The sequence below is a fragment of the Xenopus laevis genome, chromosome 2S (genome assembly GCF_017654675.1).
Source record: "Xenopus laevis strain J_2021 chromosome 2S, Xenopus_laevis_v10.1, whole genome shotgun sequence".
Lineage (NCBI taxonomy): Eukaryota > Metazoa > Chordata > Amphibia > Anura > Pipidae > Xenopus > Xenopus laevis.
Window position 1 is genome coordinate 120,348,039 of NC_054374.1, and position 10,013 is coordinate 120,358,051.

Here is a 10,013-nt window from a genome sequence, read left to right on the forward strand (position 1 = left end):
ATCATGAATCACCCACTGCAAAGAATCTTGAAAGTTTTCAATAATCTCTCCAAGGCCATCATAAAATACATTTTGCTCTAAATAACTCACTACAGCTGGTGTACCTTGTGTATATTATTTCTACGCTTTTATAGGAAACCTTTGCTTAACCTCTTACACAATGGATACAATTTCTATCTGTTCTATCTGTGCTTTTTGTTTTCATGTGTATTTGCACTCGTTCAAAATAATAAAGCAAAGTGCAGATGATTTATACAAAATTATAGGAGTAGCAAGCTTTTTTCCATTTCTGTAGTCATTTCTTTAAATTTACATTCAAAGTGTTGCTGTTAAATGCTTCTGCTTTAGTGCGCATTTGTTTTTCTTTGTTGTCAGGTTTTATGGAACTGTAAACTGGAATGCACATATTTGTTTAAGTTTGGCTATGCTTGCTTTTTAAAAGTGACACTGGTTTTGAAAACTTTGTCATGTTATATTCAATATACAAAAGAAAACAACCTCAACAAAATCTGCAAAAAGAAAGTAAATGTGTCCCTGAAAATATATTACTTTAATGGCCTTTAAAAAAAAAACTCACTGAAATACATTTTATTGCTAGATATTTTACAAACTACTGTTGATATAATAAGGGGCACATTTACTTAACTCGAGTGAAGGAATAGATTAAAAAAAACTTTGAATTTCGAATGTTTTTTTTGGCTACTTCGACCATCGAATTGGCTACTTCAACCTTCGACTTAGAATCGAACGATTCGAACTAAAAATCGCGCGATTATTCGATAGTCGAAGTACTGTCTCTTTAAAAAAAACTTTGCCACCTAAAACCTACGGAACCTCAATGTTAGCCTATGGGGAAGGCCCCCATAGGCTTTCTAAGCTTTTTTTGGTCGAAGAAAAATCGTTCGATTGATGGATTAAAATCCTTCGAATCGATTTAATCGATTTTTCCTTTGATCGTTCAATCGCACGAATTGCGGTAAATCCCTTGACTTCGATATTCGAAGTCGAAGGATTTAACTTCGACAGTCGAATATCGAGGGTTAATTAACCCTCGATATTCGACCCTAAGTAAATGTGCCCCTAAGTGTTAGGCTAAATAAAATGCTTTCATTAGAATTAAAAAAAATAAACATTTTCTTTTTTGCAAACCTTTATAACTGTTGAGGATTAGATTTTATATAATTTTGTTACTGCTATTACATTTTATAGTAAAGGAAGTAAAGTGATGCTTATAGACACACCTATATGGAACAGATAAAGCAAAAAATTTAAAAAAAACAAAAACCTTCTGTACTGTTATCCAATAAAGGGGATTTCAACTTGTTCAATAAAGTCACTTGGCAATGTAATTGTTATTAGGGGCGAATTCTCGGGCAGCAAATATATTTGCGAAACAGCCATGAAAATTCGATGCTGGCAACAATTTAACGCACGCCAATTTTGTCCACTTGCATTAAAATCAGTGGGCACGCATCAAATTGTCGCCGGCATCAAAATTGTCGTCAATTTTTTAATTTCACGAATTTTGTGGGAAATTCGCACATTTTTCATTGAAACAGAACAAATTCGCCCATCACTAATTGTTATTAAAACCTGCCAAATGTAACATCATTTACAAGTAATACTGCAACTGAAAATGTGACATTGATATTTACTGTAAAATTGCATAAGCCGGCACAACACAAGATATGGATAAATCCTTTTTAAACTAGTTTAGGACTGAAACAAAGGACACTGCCTTGGGGACACATTGGTTTATGCATGTTTGTACAAACGATGTGACCAAATGTGCCTTGGTTTCAACTGTATGCAGGTATTTTCCCCAGAATGTCTGTCAATGCTGTCAAAAAGAAAAAGCTAAATATTAAGAATTAAAAGCAAGGTGTTGAAGGTAGTGTTCCCAGTGTATAATCCCTATTAAACCTGCGTGGCCAAATAGTATCCTATCAATTGATCCACTGCATTATTCTCAAGAGTACACTTTCAATACCTTTCTTTTGATTCTTAATCTTTTGCTTTTTCTTTTTAAAGGAGTTTGATCTACAATGAACACCCTGAGTATCAGTGCCTATTGGCTCATACAATTAAGCATCTCAGGTAATGTGCTTAGTGCTGTATGTTTCTATGGTACCAGGAGATGTCTCAGGATTGTCAGATCAATTCTACCTTTGTTACAAATAAAGCACTATAAATTATATGTTACACTGAAATTACCTGTATCTTTTCACAATTACAAATTTTTATGCTACAATTGCAATTTTGAAAATTCAACCAGGTAGTTGTATCACTCTGATATATTGTTACACATTCAGACTTGATACCTATGAATTTGTTGGCTTTTTGATTTTTAAAGAAATGAACACAATGGATTTGATTGAGGGCTGGGCAGTAGGAAGGACCAAGCCTCTTTTTCACTATTTAAATGTACTTTGTGTATTGCACCATTAGGCTTGACAAATGGTCTTGTATATGCCCAAAACGCTGCCACTATTACGAGCTAATAAATAATCCACAACAGTTTTAGCAGCATCAGGTGTGCCATTGGTGTTTTGTTCGAAGATCCCTGTGGGGGACTGAAACATTGAGCAAAATAAACCTTTGGAAGAATGATTCAGCAAGTGCTGTGGGTGCCTTCCTTGTGTTGTTTCTTAGCTCAGGCACCAAGGTCGACAAATTTTACCCGTTTCGCTTTGTCAACAATTTGCCGAAGGTGAAAATTCGCTGAAATGCATTAAAGTGACAATTTTTTTTTGATGCACAGCAATTTTTTTTTCTCCCATTGGAGTCTATGGGTGTCATTTCTGTCATTTTTTTTCGGCAAAAACATTCACTCATCCCTATGCATCTCTCTCTCTTTCTCTCTTTCTCTTAAGCCTGGATGATTCTCCTAGAGAGACTATAAACAGTATATAGCTATCCCTTATTAGTACTGACTATATTTCTATATATATATAGATATATATATATATATATATATATATATATATATATATATATATATATATATATATATTTCTATATATATATATATATATATATCCTGAATCAGACGCTTGCACTCTGAACCAGTCTTCCATAAGCATAGGTGCAGGGTTCAAGTATTTATGTAAAGTTCAAGAGGACCCGCACTCCTTGGTTAGTGAACCAAAAATGTCATTATTTTTCAAACTTGTGATCTAATAAAACACTGAAAACTTTTTGTAAGACCTGCGAATGCAAGCTTCATCCTTCGTTTTATATATATATATATATATATATATATATATATATATATATATATATATATATATATATATATATATATATAGATATATACACCTCTATATATATATGCACTTTATATAACTGTGTAACAAGTCCCTAGTGGTTGTTTCTCAACATTGGGAAAATTTGTGAAGAAATTGTCCCAGTGTTAATAAATGAGTCCCAATGTATCTTGTTTGGTGTATTTTTTATTTCTATATTATAGTCAATTTAGAATTTATAATCTATATTTGCTTGTGGGCAAATAGATACAGCCAAGATACATTTGAATTGGTAACTTTAGTGCCGTAGTTTTAAAGGACCCCAGGACATGCTTATTTGTCAGGATTTTTTGTAAAATATTTTTTAGCAGCTGCTACAGAAAAATAAAGACTGCAATGCTCACATGAACTCTTATGATGTGTTCCTTAATAGGCAGACATTGCACACTATATATATATATATATATATATATATATATATATATATATATAGATATATAGATATATAGATATATAGATATAGATATAGATATATATATGTATGGCCTATTTTACTGTAGCACCAATACTGAGAATTTCACCTGCTGTGCTTTAGATTCCCACTTGACATAAGGAGAAGGACTCCAGTAGAGAACGTGCCATGAGAGAGCCACATCTGAAATCATAATCTTGAATTACCACCATAGCAGGTAATGCACTTTGGTAAGTTAGCATTAGCCAGGGGTTCCAAGTTTAGTTCACTAGGGACAGAAATGTGTTGCTGAAAGAAAGACAGAGACTGAAAGGTTTATAGTTACTAATAGAACTTAATTAAAAATTGGAGCTCATTAGTTATAAGAACTACTTAGTTATATGCATTACCATTCCCTGGTGAGCTGACCCAATTTGTGAACTGAGATTTTCACACTCACTGTGTCATTGCAATTTATTAATTCGTTTGTCAGTATTATGTAAGTACTGGTTTAGCCTTGCTGCCTGTCTTCTGAGTTGATTTTCAAAGCAGAATCCAATCTCCCTTCACCACTGAACTAAAATTCAGCCAGAGTGCACAAGAGTTGCATGATATACAGCAGCTCCTACACACCGAAATATTAACATTAACATGTCTGTTAGAGCATCATCATATTTTGTAGCATTGTTAAATTAATCTTTTTTACAATAGAATAACCAATACAAAGGTGAAGAAGGCCCTGCACAAATGAGCTTAAAAGGAGTGAAGCCCTTGCAAAGTCTTGAATGCAAGCATGAGAGGAGGTAGTGAGAAAAGAGTTGAGGAGCAGGTAACTAGAAGAGTGTAGCAAGTGGCCCGGTGAGTATCTATAGATAAGTTCATAGATGAAGGATGGGGCAAAGTTATGAACTGCTTTGAATGTCAATGTCATTAGTTTGAATTTTATTCTGAAAGGTAGTGTTAGCCAGTGCAGGGATTGGCAGAAGAGGATGAGGGGTTGCTGAGGTGTATAAGCCTGGCAGAAGTTATTACGGACTGGAGAGGTGACAGTCTCTTGCAGGAAAGACCAATTAATAAAGAGTTACAGTTATCTAGACGTGATAGGATATGAAAGTGAATACGAATTTTGGCTTGGTAGATAAATGATCATATTTTGGATATTTAAAAGAGGCTGCATGTGAGGAGTAAAGGACAGGGCTAAATCTAGGAAAACCTCAAGGGCCCGGGAGACAGTTTGGTAGTGGAATTGATAATTATGTTAGTTCAAATACACATAGGGGCCGATTCACTAAGGGTCGAATATCGAGGGTTAATTAACCCTCGATATTCGACTAGGAACTAAAATCCTTTGACTTCGAATATTGAAGTCAAAGGATTTAGCGCAGACAGTTCGACAGACAGATCGAAGGATAATTCCTTTGATCGATCAATTAAATCCTTCGAATCGAACGATTCGATGGATTTAAATCCAACGATCCGAAGAATATCCTTCGATCAAAAAAAGTTAGCCAAGCCTATGGGGACCTTCCCCATAGGCTAACATTGACTTCGGTAGCTTTTAGATGGCGAACTAGGGGGTCGAAGTTTTTTTTAAAGAGACAGTACTTCGACTATCAAATGGTCGAATAGTCGAACGATTTTTACTTCGAATCCTTCGATAGTCGTAGTCGAAGGTCGAAGTAGCCCATTCGATGGTCGAAGTAGCCCAAAAAAAACTTCGAAATTCGAAGTTTTTTAACTTCGAATCCTTCACTCGAAGTTAGTGAATCGGCCCCATAAACTATTGCTCTGCACACTGGAAGAACCTGATTTTCTTTGTCACATATCTGCAATGATGAAAAAATATTTCAGTATAAATTAACCTTAATTAGTAGACCTGACTGAAGTTAAAGCACAGTAGTTCACATTACAAATGACAATGAATGCAAGAAAAAAACAACAGAATATACTTAGTTACTAAAATGTAAGTGAAACAGATTGAAAAATATCACAAACATACTGTATAACACTATTTGTGAATAACTACTAAAAGTACTGACTTGTAATCTTAATTACAATATTACAATTTGCTTTCCCCTTTTTAAGTGTTACACCATCTGTTTTTATTTCTGTATACATCATGCTAAGGTTTGCTGTCTCCTGTCTGTAAATGTATGATTTTGTATGCCAAATTTTTTATTTATCAATACTCTTTCTCAAATAATATGTTGCTATGCATGCTGTGTTCATAGCTGTGCCCAAAGCAGCTGACTTTCACATATTGTGCCTATTTTTCTTCTTTCATAAAGCACACACATGCAGTATTTAAGGTACAAGTATAGGCAGGGGAGATCCCGGCCCCTCTGCTGCCAGAGGCAGCAGCAGTTGCTGCTGCCCCCCCCTCCCATGGAAGTTCGCTCTTAAAGTACCAGGAGCAGCATTTTTGCCGCCCTTGGTACCTAGTGGTGCGCTGCCGTCTGAGGCGACAGCCTCAACTCGCACCCCTGAGTATAGGCATATCAGTGGCATTGTGATATCTGAACTTTGCATGTCTGCATGCACAAGGGATTAAATGACTCCCTGCAGCAAATGTTCTGCATGATGGTTAGAGTGCATTTCTCTCTCAAAATCTAAGTAAAATGGGTCATTCCAGACATTGTTTAGAAGAACAAAGTACTTTTGATTAAAGAGCTGATTGGAGAGGGAAAACATATGAAGAAGTACAGAGAATGATTTGCTGCTCAGCTAACACGAGCTTAAAGGAATAGTGTAAAAATAAAAACTGGGTAAATAGATAGGCTGTGCAAAATAAAAAATGTTTCTAATATAGTTAGAACATAGCCCAACTTCCTCCTTTTCAACTCTCTTGGTTTTCACTGACTGATTACCCTGGTTACCAGGCAGCAACCAATCAGAGACTTGAAGGGGGGCCACATGGGTCATATCTGTTGTGTTTGAATCTGAGCTGAATGCTGAAGATCAATTGCAAACTCACTGAACAGATATGTCCCATGCCCCCCCCTCAAGTCGCTGACAAGCTCAGAATTAAAGAGCTGAAAAGCAGGAAGTAGTGTTCAAAGTAGTGTTCAGGCTATTGTGTTACACATCCAGTCACTCCAGTCTTTATACATTACATTTTTGGCAAACTAGCTATATTAGATATCTAATATAGGTAAACCTAAAAACAACTGGACTTGCTTTATTCATTACTCAGCAAGTCCAGTTGTTTTTAGATTTACCTATACTATATATACCATGACCTGGATGAATGAAAATCTTCATAGTCATAACTATATTAGCAAGAAGTCCTTGCAAAAGACATGCTAAATTTGCCAAATAACACATTGACTGGCCTAAAGAGAAATGGTGCAACTTTTTGTGGAGCATGGTGGTGCAAGCATCATGATATGGGGATGTTTCTCATACTATGGTATTGGATCTATTAATTGAATACCAGGGATAATGAATTAGTTACAATACATCAAAATACTTGAAGAGGTTATGTTGCCTTATGCAGAAGATGAAATGCCCTTGAAATTTCAACAGGATAACGACCCCAAACACACCAGTAAACGAGCAACATTTTGGTTCCAGACCAACAAGATTGACATTATGGAGTGCCCTGCCCAATCCACGGACCTTAATCCAATAGAAAACTTGTGGGGTGAGGTGAGGCAAAACCAAGAAATGCAGAAGAATTGTGGAGTTCAGTGATTCAAAGGAAAGCACAACCTTAAAACATTTTTTAGTTTATACGGTGAATCTTTGAGTTTGTAAAGAAGAATGTAGACATTGCTATTTTTTGGAACACCCTAATATTCCCTTTTCTTCACTTTCTGTTTTAAACACACTGCTATTATTCTGAACACAACTGTAACTTCATCAATTAACAATGTTGAATGCAACACTTTTCAGATTTTTTTTTTGTAATCTGACATGAAACTAGAGGCACAATTATGTATAAAGGAATTTATTCTGTATAACAGATTCCATACCAGTACAGGTATCCCTTATGTAGAAACAAAGGCCATATCCTGTAGACTCCCTTTTAACCAAATAACTGAAAACCTATTTAATTTGTTTCTGTAATAAAACATTACCATGTCCGGGAACCTGATTTAGATACTGTATAATTAATGCTTAGTGAAGGCAAAAGAATCCTATTGGTTTATTTAATCTTAAATGATTTTTAGAAGAATAAAGTCCTTATCCAAGCTCCAGGTCCTGAGCATTCTGGATAACAAGTCCTGTACCCATAATACATTTCTTTCATTTCCCACCAGCATTACTGTGCAAAGAGCTTTGATTATTATTTTAGCAACACGCTATGAAGCCCACAAAATTATTATTATGGTAAACTGAACATTTGCAGAACCACTTGATTAAGCAGAACTATTCATCCGGTTAATTCATGCATAAAACCCTTTTCTTTTGGAACCATTTACAAATGTGTAATGAAGAGAAATGTTAAAAAGCTCAGCTTCTCATCTTGAATATCAGTGAAATCTCTCAAATGTCCACACTAGTATGGTGTACAGTGATTACCTACTACACATATGGACAACCCTTCAGTTGTTAGTACTGTAATTGTAAAACAGGTAAAGCAGTTTTGTATGAGTTACAGTATTTCTATTAACTTTTTAATACACAACAATTAAAAACATACACTAAAGTTACCGTGTTTCACTGTGTCTAGTGGCATATTTAAGCATTTATTTACAAGCAAACAACAAATTCTACATAAATAAACTGTTATATGTAACTTTCCATATAATATAGGGTAAAATATTTAGCAGCTTCTAGACTTGAAAAGAAAATCTTTCCATTATATGCCTATATTAAGAAAAAGCATGAAATTATTTTTTTTCTAGAAAATGGTTCTGAATTTATAATTGGTTTATGGGAATGTTACTTATTTTGAAATCTAGAAGCTGATGTAAAGTTTGTAGAATTGAAATAGGGTTAGAATAGGAATAAGATAGGTTTTATATCACCCTATAAAATAAAACCTGCCCTCCATTTATCCCGACGTTTTAGAGGTGCTTTTATTCCCTAGATGTCTGGCTATGCATCACTATTTAGCATTACTTTCAATAACAGGACTGCCACTCAGGTTCATTAAAGCTGTTTAGACAGCTATATTGAGTAACATATGTTGACCAAGTTATGTAAATATGAATATTATTCTCATATATACATGTACATAAGTATTCCTGGTTATAAGTAGTGATGGGCAAATTTATTTGGCAGGTGCGAATTCGCCACGAAATTCTTCTTTTGCCACCGTTGTTTCGCCGGTGTCAATTTTTTTTGACCCCGGCTACAGTTCCAATGCTGGTGACAGTTCCAACGCCGGCGACAGTCCCGATGCTGGGACAATTAAATTGACGACCATTGACTTTAATGTGCGTCTTAATTGCCGACCGGGATCAATTTTGAAGGGACAAATTCGCCCATCGCTAGTTATAATTGTTCTTTAATGAAAGAGATAGTTCAATCAAAATATCTAAATATATATTTACAAAAGCTATTGACACGTATCTACATAAATAATACACATAAAACAAGTTACACTACATAGAATGTATAACTAATATTTACAAAGACAATTACAAATATCAATATGTTGGATCTAAATCAACTGCCTCCCTGATACTCATCCTTCCATTTGGTCTGGCATCTGTGTCCTCACTGCAGCAACTCCCAGAACTCTCTGACTAACTTAGCCTATTGTATTAACCTAAACTGACTGACCATAGGTACATGTGTCATATTCTGATTGGTCAGTGACCCTTACATTTAATCTAAGGGAGTTGGGCATGGATTCCTGAGACAGTTCATCCAAGAATCAAGAGAACGGAAGATGGGAAAAGCAGTGTGGAGACAGATGGGTTTGATTTCTCAACTGCCCCTGGTCAAAGGGGACAGGATTGAACAACTGTATGCTAAATAGATTGTCTCTGAAGCTTGCATCTGTTGTGTCCTGATACCATTTAAGATGTAAATCACATAACATTCTTAAATAAACCACACAACATATACAGTACATAAAATATACACTTCTGTATATAATAATGATATGACACAAGCAAGTCTCCTTAATGTAACAACAGACAATCTTGTGATGTAGCTCAATGATTAAATGGGAACTCTCTCTTTGTCTTGATGAACAGAGGAATTGCCACTCTGAAAAAGTGGCCCTTTTCAAGCTAATTCTTGCCAAAAAATGTTGGCAGGACTTCTCGAACAAAAGAAAAAAACTTTCCAGCCTTATGACAAGGCTCACAAATGGGGCTGAAACCTCGGTCCTTATGTACTAAGCAGGAGTGCACTGACGG